Source organism: Musca autumnalis, unplaced genomic scaffold, assembly GCF_047663935.1.
Source record: "Musca autumnalis isolate F117 unplaced genomic scaffold, ASM4766393v1 scaffold_5, whole genome shotgun sequence".
NCBI lineage: Eukaryota > Metazoa > Arthropoda > Insecta > Diptera > Muscidae > Musca > Musca autumnalis.
The window spans coordinates 407071-425187 of NW_027412088.1; positions in this window are offsets into that span (position 1 = coordinate 407071).

An 18117-nucleotide genomic window follows, 5' to 3' on the forward strand; every position below is an offset into this window, starting at 1 on the left:
AAACTTTCTACCAGAGGAATATGAGGTTTTAATATGGTCTCAATAGGTCCACTCCTTCGGGTACCTCCCACACAAAATTTCGGAAAAGTTCAGTTTAGGGCCATCTCTCGAATCGCTTTGTTTTTTGTTTTAGCAACATGTATTCACTGCCCTCCATACGACGGTACAAGTTTCATCAGGGGCAAGTCCATACTTCCTGAGAAAATAGCATGAAAGTTACAAAAACCCCTATGACACCCCGTGAGGTGGTTGGAGCGCAAGAGAACTCTCGAACGGATCTGCCGATTCGGTCCAAAATATGGCCTTAGTAATATTTTGTCCAAACATGGTTTAAGTTTTTAGATAAGCCATATCGGTCCACTCCTTCAGGTACCTCCCCCACAAAAGTTCAAAAATTTTCGGAAAAATTTTTCATACGGTAACTCTTGAAGGGAGTGGCCGAATTGGTCTATACTTTACACATCCTAATATATCTACCAGATATAGATCAGGTTCAAATATGGACTATACTTGTCCACTCCATCCGGTACGTCCCACACAAAATTTCGGATAAGTTCACTTTAAGACCTGATATCGAATCACTTTGTTTTTTTGTTGAAGCAACTTGTATTCGCTGCCTCATTTACGATGGTAAAAGTTTTGTTAGGGGCAAGTCCATACTTCTTGAGCAAACAGCCCGAAGAGTGTAAAAACCCCCTATGACACCATATGTTGTGGCTGGAGATCCACTTCCATAACGGTCAATGTCGGTCCATTCCTTTTAGTACCTCCTCCGCAAAACTTTTGATCTTTAATCCTAATCAACATTTTTGTCTGTTCAAACGCCCAACATTTTTAAAACCCCTAAATACATACGTATTTTGAAAAAAAAAAAATTGTTTCAATATACACAGGCTGAGGGTATATCTCTGTCGGCAAAGCCGACTGATACTTTTTTACTTGTTATATGTTAAGTTATCTTCTGATATGTTCGTATTACAGATATTTAGTTTTTGAGAGTCCTATCCTATGCCAACATTCCCAAGAACAAGTAAAAAAGTATCAGTCGGCTTTGCCGACAGAGATATACCCTCAGCCTGTGTATATTGAAACAATTTTTTCCCAAAATACGTATGTATTTAGGGGGTTTTAAAAATTTTTGGTGGTTTGAACAGACAAAAATGTTGATTAGGATTAAAGATCAAAAGTTTTGCGGAGGAGATACTAAAAGGAATGGATCGACATTGACCGTTATGGATGTGGATCTCCAGCCACAACATATGGTGCCATAGGGGGTTTTTACACTCATCGGCCTGTTTGCTCAAGAAGTATGGACTTGCCCCTAAAAAACTTTTACCATCGTAAATGAGGCAGCGAATGCAAGTTGCTTCAAAAAAATTCAAAGTGATTCGATATCAGGTCTTAAAGTGAACTTATCCGAAAATTTTGTGTGGGGGTACCGGATGGAGTGGACAAATATAGTCCATATTTGAACCTGATCTATATCTGGTAGATATATTAGGATGTGTAAAGTATAGACCAATTCGGCCGCTCCCTTCAAGAGTTACCGTACGAACAATTTTTCCGAACATTTTTGAACTTTTGTGGGGAAGGTACCTGAAGGAGTGGACCGTTATGGCTTATCTTCAAACTTAAACTATGTTTGGACAAAATATTACTAAGGCCATATTTTGGACCGAATCGGCAGATCCGTTCGAGAGTTATCTTGCTCTCCAACCACCTCACACGGTGTCATAGGGGTTTTTTGCAACTTTCATGCTATTTTCTCAGGAAGTATGGACTTGCCCCTGATGAAACTTGTACCGTCGTATGAAGGGCAGTGAATACAAGTTGCTAAAACAAAAATCAATGCGATTCGAGAGATGGCCCTAAACTGAACTTTTCCGAAATTTTGTGTGGGAGGTACCCGAAGGAGTGGACCTATTGAGACCATATTAGAACCTCATATTACTCTGGTAGAAAGTTTACGATGTACAAAGTATGGACCAAATCGGTCACTCCCTTCAAGAGTTATCGTGCGCACAAACTTTCCGACCATTTTCGAACTTTTGTGGGGGAGGTATCGGAAGGAGTGGACCGATGTAGCTCATCTTCGAACTTAAACTAAGTTTGGGCAAAATATTACGAAAGCCAAAATTTGAACCGAATCGGTTCATCCGTTCGAGAGTTATCGTGCGCTCCAGCCAGCAGGACAGACAGACGGACGGACTTGGCTAGATCGACTCCAAATTGTCTGAAACACATTTCGCCCAAACATACTTGGGGTCTAAAACCATTATTTCGATGAGGCACATTTTTATCGTATCAAAGTGTATATACCCTCCTTAGCCTAAAGGCTGAGGGTATAAAAAACTTGACGGTGTTGCCATATTTTCGGAAAATATCCCAATTATAATAAAAATGTACAAAAAAGTGTCAAATTTTTGCGATCATCAGAATCGGTTTGAATTAAATAAAATTGAAAAATTGTACTACCCAAGCAAATATTGCGCAGTTTTTGGTTTAGTTTAGTAAAATGGAACATTCTGATACATCCTACAACAAATTTGACCCGCTTTATTAGGAACGTGGGTTCAATTCTCAACATGGAAAAGTTACCAAGAACTTTCAGATAAAATCAAGAAATATTGAAACAAAAACGTTTTATGAACTTGCTTTAAATGACTTTTTGATTTCGTAAGATCTCTTCTGAGCTTCGAAAATTGTCTGAATGCAAATACCAAGTGTAGTCATATAATTAGGATCGATAAATTAGAAAGGTCATTGAAAATATTTGGTATTTTAGTTCAAGTTTTATTTTTTAACTATACTTGCAGTACAAATTTAAGTATTATCATGGTCACAAATCCACCATAGTGGACCACATGTATCATTAATGTTCGAAAATTGGTCTGGAAGAATGTTTCTTCGACGACAATAAAGTAGAAAATTGGGGCATGATATCGCCGACTTTTATATTTTCCGAAAATATGGCAACACCGTCAAGTTTTTTCTTGGGAATGTAAAAAGAAAAGAAAAAAAGAAAAAAAATCAAACCTATTCAGTAGTGCGATTCTCTAACACATTTTTTGAGTTACCGACAAAAATCGCTAATATTAAAACGCACAATTATGAATGAAAAGTTCAAATAAAAGTTGACAACACTCTTGCTATCGGTAGAACTTTACGACTGCTTTTTATTCGTCGCTAACTTAACGAAAAACATTGGTAATTGCCGAAATTATAAGCATTTTAATTTTATCGACAATTGTCGGTAACTCAAAAAATGAGTTAGAGAATCGCACTACAGATGACCGCTAGTGTACATATGAAAAAATCTTCTAAAAAAAGTTTGGTAGATGTCTTGTAAAAAAATTCACTTCATTAAGTAATTATAGAATACACGTAGTTATTAAAGAATAAAAACATTTTTAATATTATAGACAACGCATTCAGTAAATGTGCAAAGTAAATTATGATTTCGCCATTCATTCCCTAATAAACATGTTAAGCTTTATGTATGTACCTTCAACAAATAAAAATTCTTCTTTAAATCACAGTTGTGTTCTGTGTAATGGAGTAAAATTATGCCAGTTTACTAAACTGTTATATAAATAATATTACATGTACATAAACTCTGCAGACCATAAGTCGTTTGATGGGTGAAATGTCTAGAGCGCCGTACTAAGACGGAACTGGTTAAAGGAAGCGGGTTCGACTCCGTATAGAATAATTTTGTTCTTGTTTTTTTTTTTTGGAAAGAACCAAATTTTTTTATAGTTGTTCTCAATAAACTTCTCTTGAAGCTTACAAATGAAAAAATGTATTGAGTTTTTTCCAAATAAACTCTAGTTCCATTTGCATATATCATCATTGTTCAAAAAGCTATTCTACGTTTATGTTGTAAGTAAAAGGTAAAATAAAAACAGTAACACACAACACATATAACAAATACTAATAAAAACAGCAGTACACACACACAGAGGCACTTAAAAATGAAATTCGTCCGCTTTAACCACCATTAAAAGTCACATTTTTTTATACCAAAACACGGCAACCCTGCCACCATTACATTTACAGTTTTGAAGCAAAAAAATGCATTTAAAAACAATACATAAGGAAAAGGACGATATTTTTAGAATCAGGATAAGAAATCCATTTAATGTAGTCAGGAAAATAAGTTTATATAATTTTTGTCCCCAAAATGACCATGTCCCCAAATAAAGCACTAGATAGAGATTTTTTCGGGGACTGTCCCCAAAAACACAAAATGTCCCCAAAACCGCTACTGTGTTGAAAAAGTGTCCCGAAAACCTGCACACTACATACATATATATATATATATATATATATATATATATATTATTGGCTTAATTTTTGGAACTTCAATAAGGTGTCTGAAAACTTTACATAATATATTAAGCATATGTCTTAGCATAGCTAACAAGTAAAGTCAACTATTTACGAAGGATGGGGTCGTAATCTTTTACATAAAGTTGCAATCCATATCCTGACGGCAGAAAAATCTGTCATTTTCCTTTCATACGAAATTTTGTTTCCAGTTAAAAATCTCAATTATTATATTTAGACGTTATTCCAGGAGCGGAGTACAAATTTCCCGCTAAGTTTTCGTCCATAAAGCCATAGAAAACGATATTATTACAGCGGTATTTTATATTGGACCTGAGACCTTAAAGCTGGATCTTTGAGTTTTTCAGTTTCCTCAAAATAAAATAAAGTTTGGTCAATATGAGTTAAATTCGCAATTAAGAACCACATACAACATATACATTTTAGAAGGTTTTTAATTGTTATACCATCCACGAGTACATACATATATCCTCCAAACGCATCTTTAGACCACATAGGTATAATAAGTAAAATACATATTACGATAATGGTTCGTCATCGACGAACCATTTGCAGCTTTTCCTGCGGGCAGGATATGTACAGTGTCGGCCAAAACTAAAGCACCCCCTCAGTATATGTTTTTAAAATGATAATTTTTTTAAGAAAACGACGTTATTAATTTATATTTTATTTTTCTTTTTATTTATTTATATCTTTATTATTGGAAACCACAAGAATATGAAATTCAGATTTTAATAAACAATGTTAAAATTTAAAAAACATTTTAGGTCGCAAATATAAACGGAAAAAACTAAAGCACCCCCAATTTGAGGTACAACAAAAACTATTGAAATCAAATTTCGTTGCATATACTCTATTCTGGATGACACAAGCACAACTTTTCGGCATAGAGGATACTAAATTATTAATTATTGCAGGCAAAAAATTGATTTTCAGAAAATTTTGTTTAAATCCTCAAAATACTGAAAATCGAGAGGTACCGTCATATGTGGGCTATACCCACGAAATGTTTTGTAACCAATAGGAGCCCTATGTACCAAATTACAGCTAATTTAGTAAGAAAATGTGGCTTAAATACCCAAAATACCGAAGATCGGAAGGTACCGCTACAAGGGGGCTATACCAAAACATTAGCCGATATTGTTCATATTCATCAGATTTAAAAATTAGCAAAAAAACCTTTCAAATCGACAAAAAATAAAGGCGCCAGACTGGAATTCGTCAAGACCCATTTGAACTGGATTGTAAAAAATGGAGGACTGTGCTGTTTTCCGATGACTCTATGTTTAGTTTAAAGTATTCAGATGGTAAAAGTCGTGGGCCAATTGGGCAACGGATAAATCCTAAAGACACTGTAAAACATGGAGGCCGAACATAATGGTGTGGGATTTTTTCTCAGACCAAGGGATTGGACCCATTTATAAAATTAATGAAATTATGGATCGTTTCAAGTATCGTAATGTATAAAAAGGCGCGATGTTGCCTTGTGAGGAAGATGATATGCCACTTAGATGGACCTTCCAGGAGATAACGAGCCAAATCATGTATCGAAAGTGGTTAAGAAGTGATTCTAAAACAAGTCGACAGAAGTTCTCCATTGGCCTGCCCAATACCCTCAACATAGCTCCCGATTGGGACTTGTGAGAGATCGTTAACTCAAAAATCAAGCGAAAAAAATTGCAAAACCAAAGAAAATTTATTTGAAGCCGCAAAAGTAGCCAGGGAAGCAATATCGCCAGCAATAATTAATAATTTAATATCCTCTATGCCTAAAAGATGTGCTTGTGTCATCCAGAATAGAGGATTCACAACGAAATACTGATTTCAATAGTTTTTGTTGTACTTCAAATTGGGGGGTGCTTTAGTTTTGTCCGCTTATATTTACACCCCAAAATGTTTTTTGAATTTTAACTCTTGTTTATTTTGGTTTTCTTATTTTTGTGTTTTCCAATAATAAAAATATAAATAAATAAAAAGAAAAATAAAAAATAAATTTATAACTTTGTTTTCTTAAAAAAATATCATTTAAAAAATGTACTTTAGTTTTGGCCGACACTGTATATGTAAAAAAATTACTACCAAATTATCCCTCATATTTAGTTGACTTTATCTATCAGGGATACTCGATCATGTGGCTAAAATAAAATGTAAAGTTTTCAAGTGTTTTCTTCTTTAATAAAATCCTTTAACAACTTTAGCAAGAACATTGGTCTCTTAAAATCGATGCCAAATGAATAATACTCAAGTTTTCTAACCAAAAGTTGTCCTATGTAATATTCAATAGTAACAAACTTGGGGTTTTATTAATTTGATTTACTTTGGCTGTGACCTCCATACAAAATTCCGTGACGGTCTTTAATTTTGCCTGGAGTTTGATTAAAGTATTAATGGACGGACTGGACGGTGCTGGCACACTTAGCTTGATCGTTTCATTTTGTCGGTTTTTGTCGTTTCATTTTTGTGGTATACCAAAAGGGGGTCTAGACGACTATTTCGCAGTGTTACATGAATTTTGATCAAAACAAATTTGTAATACACTTTCCACATTATAGTGTAGGGTGTAAATGAGTGGGATATAAAACCAGTGTTCTAAAGTGTATATAAGTTTTGCCATAAATGTGACGGTATGTTAAGAAATCGTTTCAGCTTGAATACTGACGCTAAAGATGCAGTAATAAAAATTAAGTAGATCAATTGGACCAAAAAAATAATTAAAATAAAGCCTTTGCTTACATGTTTTGCATAATTATACCCTCAGCATTTATGCTAACGAGGGTGTATACACTTTCATACGGGCAAAATGTGCCTCATCGAAATAATGGTTTTAGACCCCAAGTATGTTTGGACGAAATGTGTTTCAGACAATTTGGAGTCGATTGAGCAATGTCCGCCCGTCTGTCTGTCTGGCTGGAGCGCACGTTAACTCTCGAACGGATAAACCGATTCGCTTCAAATTTTGGCTTTCGTAATATTTTACCCAAACTTAGTTTAAGTTCGAAGATGGGCTATATCGGTCCACTCCTTCCGGTACCTCCCCCACAAAAGTTCGAATGTGCTCGGAAAATTTGTGCCGGTACCTCCCCCACAAAAGTTCGAAAATGTTCGGAAAATTTGTGGGCACGATAACTCTTGAAGGGAGTAGCAAGAGGAGAGCATTTTATAAACGATTCCTAAAATTTATTAATGTTTATCTCTCTATCATATAAATATAAAATAAAAAATCTGTTGATAAATTAAAAAAAAAAGAATTTTGCGCGGAGTCGGAGTCGAGCTTTTTTTCAGGACTCCGACCCCAGCAAAATTTGCTAGACTCCGACTCCGAAACCCTGGTGTGAATGCAACATCCAATAATGAAAGCTAGTATTGATGGACTGAACATATACGTACACATTATTCATTCTGGTATAAAAAAGGAACACGAAGCAAATTTACGAATTACCCACTTCCCTTTAACAAAACATAACAGAGATAATCAATATGAAAGGTATAAGTCATAAAAACAAACAAAAAGTGTTCTTTTTTACATTATATTTTAAACTGACCATAAATAGGCTTAAAAAAGTTAGTTTCTAATCACTTAAGCGTTCATCGCCTTGTAAAATTAGTCAGTTGACATAAGGGAAAATAGTCGATAGAAAGTCTGTTGTGTTTACAAAATAGCTACTTTTAAGTTAGCTTTAAACCGGTTTCAGTCCCTACAGGGTAGTGTTACCTTACACCACTACAACTGTGCATAAGCTTTTCACGGGAGATACTTAAGAGGACTTAGGGCTAACTGAAGCGAAACTCTCGAAATCAATGAATTGTCATAAATATATAACTTCAAAGATAGAAACACTGGATCAATAACATCGATACAATCTGTATTAATTTATGTTTCATGTTTTTCTCGGACTTCATCAAATGTAATGCAATTATATTATAGACCATCTAATGAGTAGCGTATAATCTTTAAATATTGTCAATATAAAGGCGATTTCAAAAAAGTCCATTTGAAAGTAGAAAAGTTAGCTGACAGCGAAGCCGCTCCACAGCCGATATGTCTGATGAGCCTCTACCAAAGCATTATGGGCCTAGTGACAGGTTTTTGAGGTAACAAATCACTGGAAGCTGCTGGATCTTTCGAATTTCGTCCCGATGTTTATAATGAGCATAAGAATACATCTGCATAATTTGGAATTGGTTCAGATATAGATATAGCTTTCATACATATCTTTCAGCCGACTTTATCCGATTTTATATTTAAGCCGCACTAAGGTCACAATTTGTATCCGATCGCTTTAACATTTGATATGGTAAATCCTGTTCAATTTAGAATCACGTCCGGAAAATTTGGTTCTGATCGGTTCAGGTTTATAAATCTACGTATATATAGAAAATTATTCAGGTCTGCTATGATGTTCGAAATATAAATCCTCTGAAATGGCTGGACCGAATTTGATAAAACTTTGACTGTAGATTTTTTAGGTCTTAGAATTGATCGTAAGGTAGTTTTTATACTGAAAAATGGAGGGGCGGGGGGACCTCCCACACAACGGGTTTTAGCCAAACACGAAATCTCAGAGATTTTTTGACGTATTGGTATACAATACAATAGTAATTGTTACCTCCATCATTAAATTCTTATTTGGAAGTATAATACCGCGATCGCGTCCGATTTTTGAATACTTTATAATTACAGGTTAAGATTTTTAAATTTAGTAGGTGTTTGTAGTCCCAGTTACTAAATTAAAAGATTTTGAACATAAAAGATTTCAATGCTTGGTATAACTCGATTAAGATAACTATTAAATTTGGCGACTTGCGTCATATTGACAAGTCCCACTCCCAGCCCAATACATAAAAATATCCAAATTTTTAAGTGTCACGCTATCTGTAAGTATTTTTCTATAAGTTTACGGATATTACCTTGTACCACATATATATAGTTTCGAGGAGAATACGTCGCAATACCGAGAGTTCTATTCCATTATTCTTAATCAGAATATTAATTTAAATATCTTTAAACGTGTTATCCATTAAACAAACTGTATACTATGTTAGCGGTTTTTAATTGTCGAGCGAAACAAATTTGTTCTTCGTTTGATAGATTTTTATAAAATTTTACATTGTAAGATGCAATATCTTTGACAGCCCGGTATGTGGTCATGAAGCGTTGCCAGATTGAAATTATTTTGTTTCTAAGTGGATCAAAGTGAATCTAATCCCATTACTTTTTTATCCAAATATATGACTTCAAAAATAGACTTTTTGCCTTAGAAACCTGTCATTGGGCCTATCCTATAGTGCAAAGGTGAAACATGCCACATAGTGGTGGTTGTGTTGGTTCGAGTCTTCGGCATTCCTTTTTCACTTGCAAAAATCATCGGTCATTAAGCTCGACTTCAACAAGAAATTAATTAAAACTAATATTAAAAATGATCTTCGCCCTAATAGGCAAAATTTTCAGATAAACAAAAATGAATTAGTAGATAACTTGAGTACTGTCGACAGTCAACTTGGTACTGATTGATTAGCAGGATACAAATTTCGAACACGCCAAGTCTTCTTCATTGTTTGCGGATCCGTTTTTCGGATATAAAGCGATCATACAATATTACCTATATTTGTTACATCTTAATGTGTTTTAATATTTTATATTATGAAATTATTGGCAGCTCTCTCACTTCTGTATCCTGTCCACACTTGGATGTTACTTAGCCAATATATCTCTATTCTGCCCCTTGGTCTCTGTCCTTCTATGGTACATTTAATAATGCATTGCATACGCCAAATAGAAGCAGAGATATTTGTCATTGCAATAAAAGTTTCAAAATATAAAATTTGGGATAGTTTATTGTTTGTAATACACATATGATAATCATCAACAGCACAGTTGGTATTGGTTTGAAGCTCAGATGGTGTAATTTCATTATCAGGTTCTTCTCTTGGAATAGGTTCAACAGAAGCGGAGATATCCCCCTTAGAAAAAATCCACAAATTGGAAATTGAGTTACCTGAGTGTTTTCCGATATCTTTAGTATTTGCGATATTTCCGTTGTTTGGCCACCTACTTCAATCTAGTTTGCATCACTGTATAGGTGATATTTTCTTCTTCCATTGACAGGCGTTTCTTTTGAAATACCCCTACTAAAGCAGAGATGTTGACATACGATAAAAACGTTGAGTTTTTCTTCAAACAAGTTTTTTGCAAAATTGTGACCTGTAACGTGATTACAAAGTTTCGATGGACAGACGGACAGCTGAACCTATTGTTCTATATCTTTAGTGTTTGACCACTTTTGGTAAAGCAGTTGAGATCAATTAAAAGTTCAGAATCTCTCCTTTAATATAGGTCACAATGCGCCCAATCAAAGTTGGATATTCATCATTACAATGGATTTGCGACCATTGCGATATCTCCGTTGTTTGACCACATACGCCAACTTACTTTGCATCATTATAATCTTAAGATTCTCTACTTTAATTGTCAGGCTTCAGGCTTTGTTTTTGGAAGTTCCCCAACCAAAGCTGTGATATTCGTCATTACAATTGAAATCTTGATTTTGATTAGCGACAACTGTGATACCGCCGTTCTTTGACCACCTACGCTAATTTGCGTCATTGCACTGTGGGGCCAATGGCAGGGTTGTGAGGCAACAAATCACAGGGGCAAGCTAGACCTTCGAAATTTCGTACATATGTTTATAATGTGCAAAAATTGGACCATGTCGGTTTAGATATAGATATAGCTCCTCTATATACATATATATTTTCCAGATTTCAGATTTTTGTCTCATAAAAGCTATAATATGCATCAGATCTTAACATTATTTGGTGTGTAAATTCTTTATAAGTTAATGCAAGCATTCTAAATTTGGTTCAAAAATAAGATGTAGTTATTTGTCCACTGGGAACGCTATATGTCAAGACATAGCCAATTTAGTAAAAATGTACTTAAAAGCATGAAAATGCCGAAAATCGGGAGATACATTTACATGGGGATGTTATAAAAATGTGGAACTATATTCATAATTTTTGGTGGAAAATTTTTTGTCTACCGGAAAATTTAGCTTAAACCCCTAAAATACCGAAAATCGGACGGTACCGTTATATGGAGGCTATACGAAAACGGTAACCGATATAACCCATTTTCGAACTTGGTCTAAGTTAACACCAAAGGCTTGATTAGAATAGACGGACAAACGAACGGACGGACATTGCTAAATCGACTTAGAATTTTACGCTGATAAAGAAAATATATACTGTGGTGGGTATAAAATAATTATTTTGATGAGCTACAAACGGAATAACAAACGTAATATACCCCCCATTTTATGGCGGATGGTATAAAAATATCCATGATAGTACACATTAATACCTTTTACCACATATATATAATATCAGCTACTCGAGACATTCATTTTGGTATATATGTATGTATAAGTATAGGTCTACGAACATTATTTCGATGTGTTACAAGCTTTTGGGCCAAAACCAACTTATAATAACCTCCCCACATAGTGGTAATATGGTCTCTTAAAGACTTGTTTAAGGTTTCTTTTAAATTCAGAATTATGTGTATTTAAACTGTAGTACTTTCTGTTTCTCTAAATCTATACATCAGTCCCCCTACCCACAGAGAAGTGATATTGTTGGAACAATCATATTCTAAGAACAAAATAGTGTATTTTAAAAATCTAAAAATATATATTGTTGTTTCAACCATATATTTTTTATTAGGAAACATGATGCCACAAAATATATTGTTGCGCCAACAATACATATTTTAAGAATTTTAAAATACACTATTTTGTTCTTAGAATATGATTGTTCCAACAATATTTTTTCTCTGCGTGTATACAGAAACTTTTTAACGGCTTTACTAATTTTTTTACAACAATTTCGTTTTAACAACTTTTCAATCGATAAAAGTTAAAGAATTTTATTTATTTATTTATGAATGTTTGTAACAAATTATGTTAAACATAAATTCGACGAAATGATTAATTAATGGCTAAACTAATTGGTTAGATGAACAATGGCCCATAATCGGTTAGCATTCAACTAACAAATAATTTCAGTGGTATTGGCATCTAATAATATTGTGTTTGAAGTTTGTTCTTGTTGTTGTTTTATAACTAGCAAAACCGGGTCTTCGTTGCTGGCCCGTTGTTTTGTTTGTGATGGCAACTTCTTATGTCTTTTATACTTTACAATTCAGAAATATGTATTGTCTACCTTATTTATTTGGGTCCATTGCCACTTGTGTCCACTTGTGAGGAAGATGAAGGGTCCATAACTACTATTTTTTCTCTTCTATTCACTTCCTGCAAAGCAATCGACACAACCACACTGGTACAAGCTGGTATTCAACTCATCTTCATCTCTAACCACATACCTCATATCGTTTGCATATCTTTCTTCATTGAGCAATAACTCCTAACACTCTACCATCATCTTTACCTGACAATCATCTTTACATAAATCCTTATATCTACGTCATCAACCTCATCATCATCTTAAAACACCATCAACGCATCTTTACCTCATTACCTATACTATTAGATGGCTGCGCGTCCTTAAATTTAACATAACTTATCTGTAATCTTTCCTTTTTAAAGCAATTTGTCGGATTTTCGGCCTAATGATGCTGTTTAGGATTGATAATCGTCCCTGTTCCCTATAATTATCCTAATGCTATCTATACTTAAAAAAGAGTCGAATTCTTCCGCTTATTGCTGAAGGACAGATCTACGCTTTTTGTACCTCTGAACCTCACCATTTAAGTCAATTTGTAACTATTTTTTAATAAGGTGGCACTTTACACATCCGAAATGCATGAATACGTGCACCACGGCACATTCCAGAAAATTTCATAAAAATAGGTTCGTTAGTTTTCGAGATACAACAGATTTAACAAGTGAACAAGAGCTATAGTCGGAACGGGTCCGACTATGTGATACCCTACACCACTACCAATGAGATTAAGCTTTTCACTGGTAAACATTTCTTTTAGGAGGATACTAAATTGTTCACCAACCCGGTTTTCATACTCAACGACTTATGGCTAAGTGACCAAATTAATTAATAATTTAATATTTGCCTACTGTCGACAATCTGCTGTTACTGATTGATAACTTGGAAATAAATTCTTAATTCAACAAATTCAGTATATGTTGAAATGGACCCAGCCAAAGCTGGGATATTCGTTATTACAATTCAAGTAAAACATGGTACGTTAACTGACAGACTTTGCGTTTGGAACAACCCTACTAGAAGCAGAGATATTCGCATTCCGACCCCTGAATATAATCCGACCATAATCAACATCAATGGGCTTCTTCCTCTCTGGGACCAACCCCACAAAATTTCGTAACGATCCGATTAAAATTGCGAGCTGTGTAAAGCTGATATTTTCTTCTTTCATTATCAGGTTTTGGTTTTGGAAGATCGGCAACCAAAGCTGTTGCGGTTTCTAAGTAAAATCCTGAAAACCTAAAAAACACTAAAAATGTGACCTTTGACCCCGATTTTTTTTAAAAATACAATACCATACGTGCATACCATTTTATTTAAGTATTTTGCACTTTTGAGGGGAAGTACTGGAAGGAGTGTACCGATATGGCTCTTCTTTGAACTTAAACTAAGTTTGGACAAAATATTGAGAAGGCCAAATTTTGGACCGAATCAACTGTGGGCTACAGAAATTTTCTTAAAAAATATTTCTCAGTTTTGTAGAAAAATTACTATATTTTTTAATAAGTGACATTTTTACAAAATACATATCTTACATTAACTTAACTAAATGTTATATTTCTCCACAAGGATATTCAAGTACAAACAAATCATACTTCCATACAGCCAAATTGTAGTGCCTGAAAATGTTCAAATATGAATTTGGCTCGACTCTGAACACCATCTACCCTTAAATGATGGAACTAGTAAAAATATATGTTTGTTTCATGTAAATTATTTTTAAATATTCCCTACACAATAAATAAAGGAACTTGTTTCTGTCATATCAGCTATAAAAAATGATTTTACTCATTTTTGAGGGGTGTTAGAATATGAATTTTGCATACTGTATGTTAAAATAAACGCTAAATTATCACTAGTTGGCCAAATTATGTATTAGATAGAAATATAAATAAGAAATATACATATTAATTTAGAACGAGTTTCGGTCGCAATGAAAGAAATATAAGAAATGACTGCAATGGAAAACTTGTATGTAATCGGTGCGGGAAATCTTTTTCAACGGTAGGAGAAAAGTGATAACGCATTTCTTAATATTTTTCCATGCTCCACACGACTATGTGATATATTTTGAATATTTTCAAAACATGCAAAAAAGTTATAATCCTAATGTATATGTTTAGAAAACGCACAGAATTACTGCAATTTAATAAAACATAATGGTGCCATTCAGGAAAATTCCGCTACACTTTGGTGGGTGGCATTAAGCATTGTGAAGACAATAACGACAATCATTCGTTGGATGAGCCCTTTGCCATAGGGCCATCAACTGATAATTGATTGTATTGTTAGAGTTATTAACAAATTACTCTAATTTATTATTATGTGGTTTCCAAGCTGTTAATAGTCTTGTTTTTATTTTGCGTGACCTTGTTCGATATACATATGTATGTATTCGGCTATCCACATACATATGTATGTATGTATATGTAGCAAGCATGCAATGTATTGTATAAAGTCGGGTACACATTGTCAGTTTTGAATCACAGCTTTGCTCATATGTATAATCCGTTGCTTGCTAGTGTGGCCGTTCATTTTTGACATTCATCATACGACCACAAAATATTTTGTGGTTGTTGGACGCTTGGACAGTTATCGATAATTACGAAAAATCGACATTCAAAACTGGCAATGTGTACCCAGCAAAATGTTGTTGTTACATCGTATCCACTCATCAAATAGTTCAAATGTTTACTTTATGAAATATCGAGCACAATTCAATTTCTCAGCAGTAATATAGGCTAGGCCCTAGTGGACCACTGTTGTAGTAATAATTATGGTTGCTGAGTTTAAAGCGGCTGGGCATTGGTGTAGTTGTGGTTTCGTGCATAACATATGTATGTGTCCCAGCAAAATGTTCGAAGCCAAAGATGCTATTCAAGCATGGCTGCAAGTGAAATGGAATATCATGTTTTTAGCATCTTCACTAATTCTTTTTACAAGAGCGTGACCCCCAAAAGATGGAATTCATTTTAAGATTCTAAGCACGTCATCTTCACTGACCCATCTTCACCAACCCTTAGCATGCCATTTTCACCAAGCTTTTGGCAATGACATTTTCACGTCTTGTTGGGAAAATGGAAAATGCTGTATTGAAATATGATTTTCATGACAAACAAAACTCTTTATTAATTCAAAGGAATTCATGAAATAATTATAATTTAATTACCATCAAAAAGTTTACATCCAAAATTGTTGTTTTTGTTGTTGTTTGAATCGCGGACCAAACTGGCGCCACATGCATAGCTTATCACAGACTGACCTATCGCGTTATATATGGTCAACAAGGTTTCTTTATCTGATAACCAAGTGCTGCCGGCTAGGAACTTGAGGTCCTTGAGGGTTGGAATTCAGGAGAGGTAGAGGTTAAACAGTTCCGGAGATATCACCCCACCCTAGACCCCTCCCTGTTTCACTCTACTGGTCTTGGACTTCTTGTTCCTGAATTCCACGTACGACTGGCTCACCGGACCAAAATTGTTGAAGTTCATGTTAGCGAAAATTTCTTATTTAACAATGCTGTAAACCTTGTTCGGACAGATGAAATAATTGTCATTGATATTTTCTCATTAAAATGATCTAACACTTTTTAACGAATTTCTGTATTAAAATATCGGATGTTTTCATATCAGATTATCTTCCTCAAAATGTGGAGCATATTTCCAAACATTTAAACGGCAGCCTTGTTCACGGAAAAATCATTTTATTGAACAAAACATCAAGGTTTTTATAAGAAATTTTGACGTTTTTCATAATTATTTTGAAAATGTTCCATCTTATCAGCATCCGAAGCACTCGACTGTATCCGTCGTGGTTGTCTGTGTCATATTCTATCCCACTGCGAAGAAATATGACATAACTGTGCAACTCCTATTGATATTCCGAGATGTTTCAATTATCTGTCATTTTAAACCCTTTTACGCTGTTTTTTCTGTGTCCGCGGTATAATTTATAGGTTTTCTTTGGTGAAAAATGATAACAAAGCCTTACCTCACCGACTGACAGAAAATTCGGCGTTAATATGCCAATTCGTGAAAATAAAATGATTTTTCTAACCTGATTACCAAAAATAAATGTCTATTTTTCATAGTACTATCGGAAAATGATCAGAGAATCATTTCGCGAGGAGATAGAAACATAATTTTTTCTGTGTTTGATATGGAACATTATCGACTTTAAATCCCTATAAGATTAAAAACGTATATTCATTCGCTTCGGGATAAATAATCTAACATTAACAAAAATTTAGGTGTTCTATTGTACTGACGTGGAGTGTATTTTCAAACAAGTAAAAAAGTATCAGTCGGCTTTCCCGAGAGAGGTACACCCTCAGCCTCATGTGAATCGAAATTTTCATCTACCGACAGATCGAACGTACTTTTAGGCTCTTTTCAAAATTTTGTGGCCCTTTTTGGACATTTGAAAGCTTTGCGGAGGAAGTACTTAAAGCAATGGACGGACGTAGTCCATTATGGATCTTATTTTGGGAGCCATATCTTTTCGATAGATATCGCGCTCACTAGTCATTTGAGTGGGTCATCGTATTACTTTTGGACCAGTATGCCAGGAAGCCTGGACTTGTCCTTTGGACCAAATTGGTTGCTCCGTTCAAGAGATATCGATCATACCATTTTAGTGAAATTTTTTAAATATTGCCCATATTTTTTTGCCCATCTTCGAACTGAAACTAAGTTTGGACAAAATATGACGAAGGCCAAATTTTGTACCAAATCGGTTGATCAGCTCGAGAGTTATCGTTTCCTCCAGCAACAACATATGGGGCCATAGGAGACTTTTACACCTTTCGGGCTGTTTTCTCAAGAAATATGGACTTGCCCCTGAAGAAAACTTTTACCGTCGTAATTAAGGCACCGAATACAAGTTGCTTCAACAAAAATCAAAGTTATTCGAGAGCAGGTTTTAAAGTGAACTTATCCGAAATTTTGTGTAGGAGGTACCCGAAGAAGTGGACATACATATATAGTCCATATTCGAACCTCATCTATATCTGGTAGATATATTAAGATGTGTAAACATTATTGAACTTTTTGTGGGGGAGGTACCTGAAGGAGTGGACCGATATGGCTTATCTTCGAACTTAAACTAATTTTGGACAAAATATTACGAAGACAAACTTTTGGACCGAATCGGCAAATCCGTTCGAGAGTTATCTCGCGCTCCAACCACTACACACGGTGCTATAGGGGGTGTTTTGCAACTTTCAGTCTATTTTCTCAGGAAGTATGTACTTGCCTCTCATGAAACTTGTACCGTCGTATGGGGCAGTGAATACAAGTTGTTACAACAAAAATCAACACGATTCGAGAGCAGGCACAGTGGATCCACTCATTGGCCAAAAATAAAAAAATGAATGCCAGAATTTTGGTACAACATCTGGCAACTCTGACAACTATGACATGGACCTTTTTAAAAATATATTAGTTTTTGTTTCATTCGAACGCGATCTTCCTAAGAATAGCTTCAAAAGTCGGAACATTTGACTAATATTTTTTGTTGAGAGTACAACCT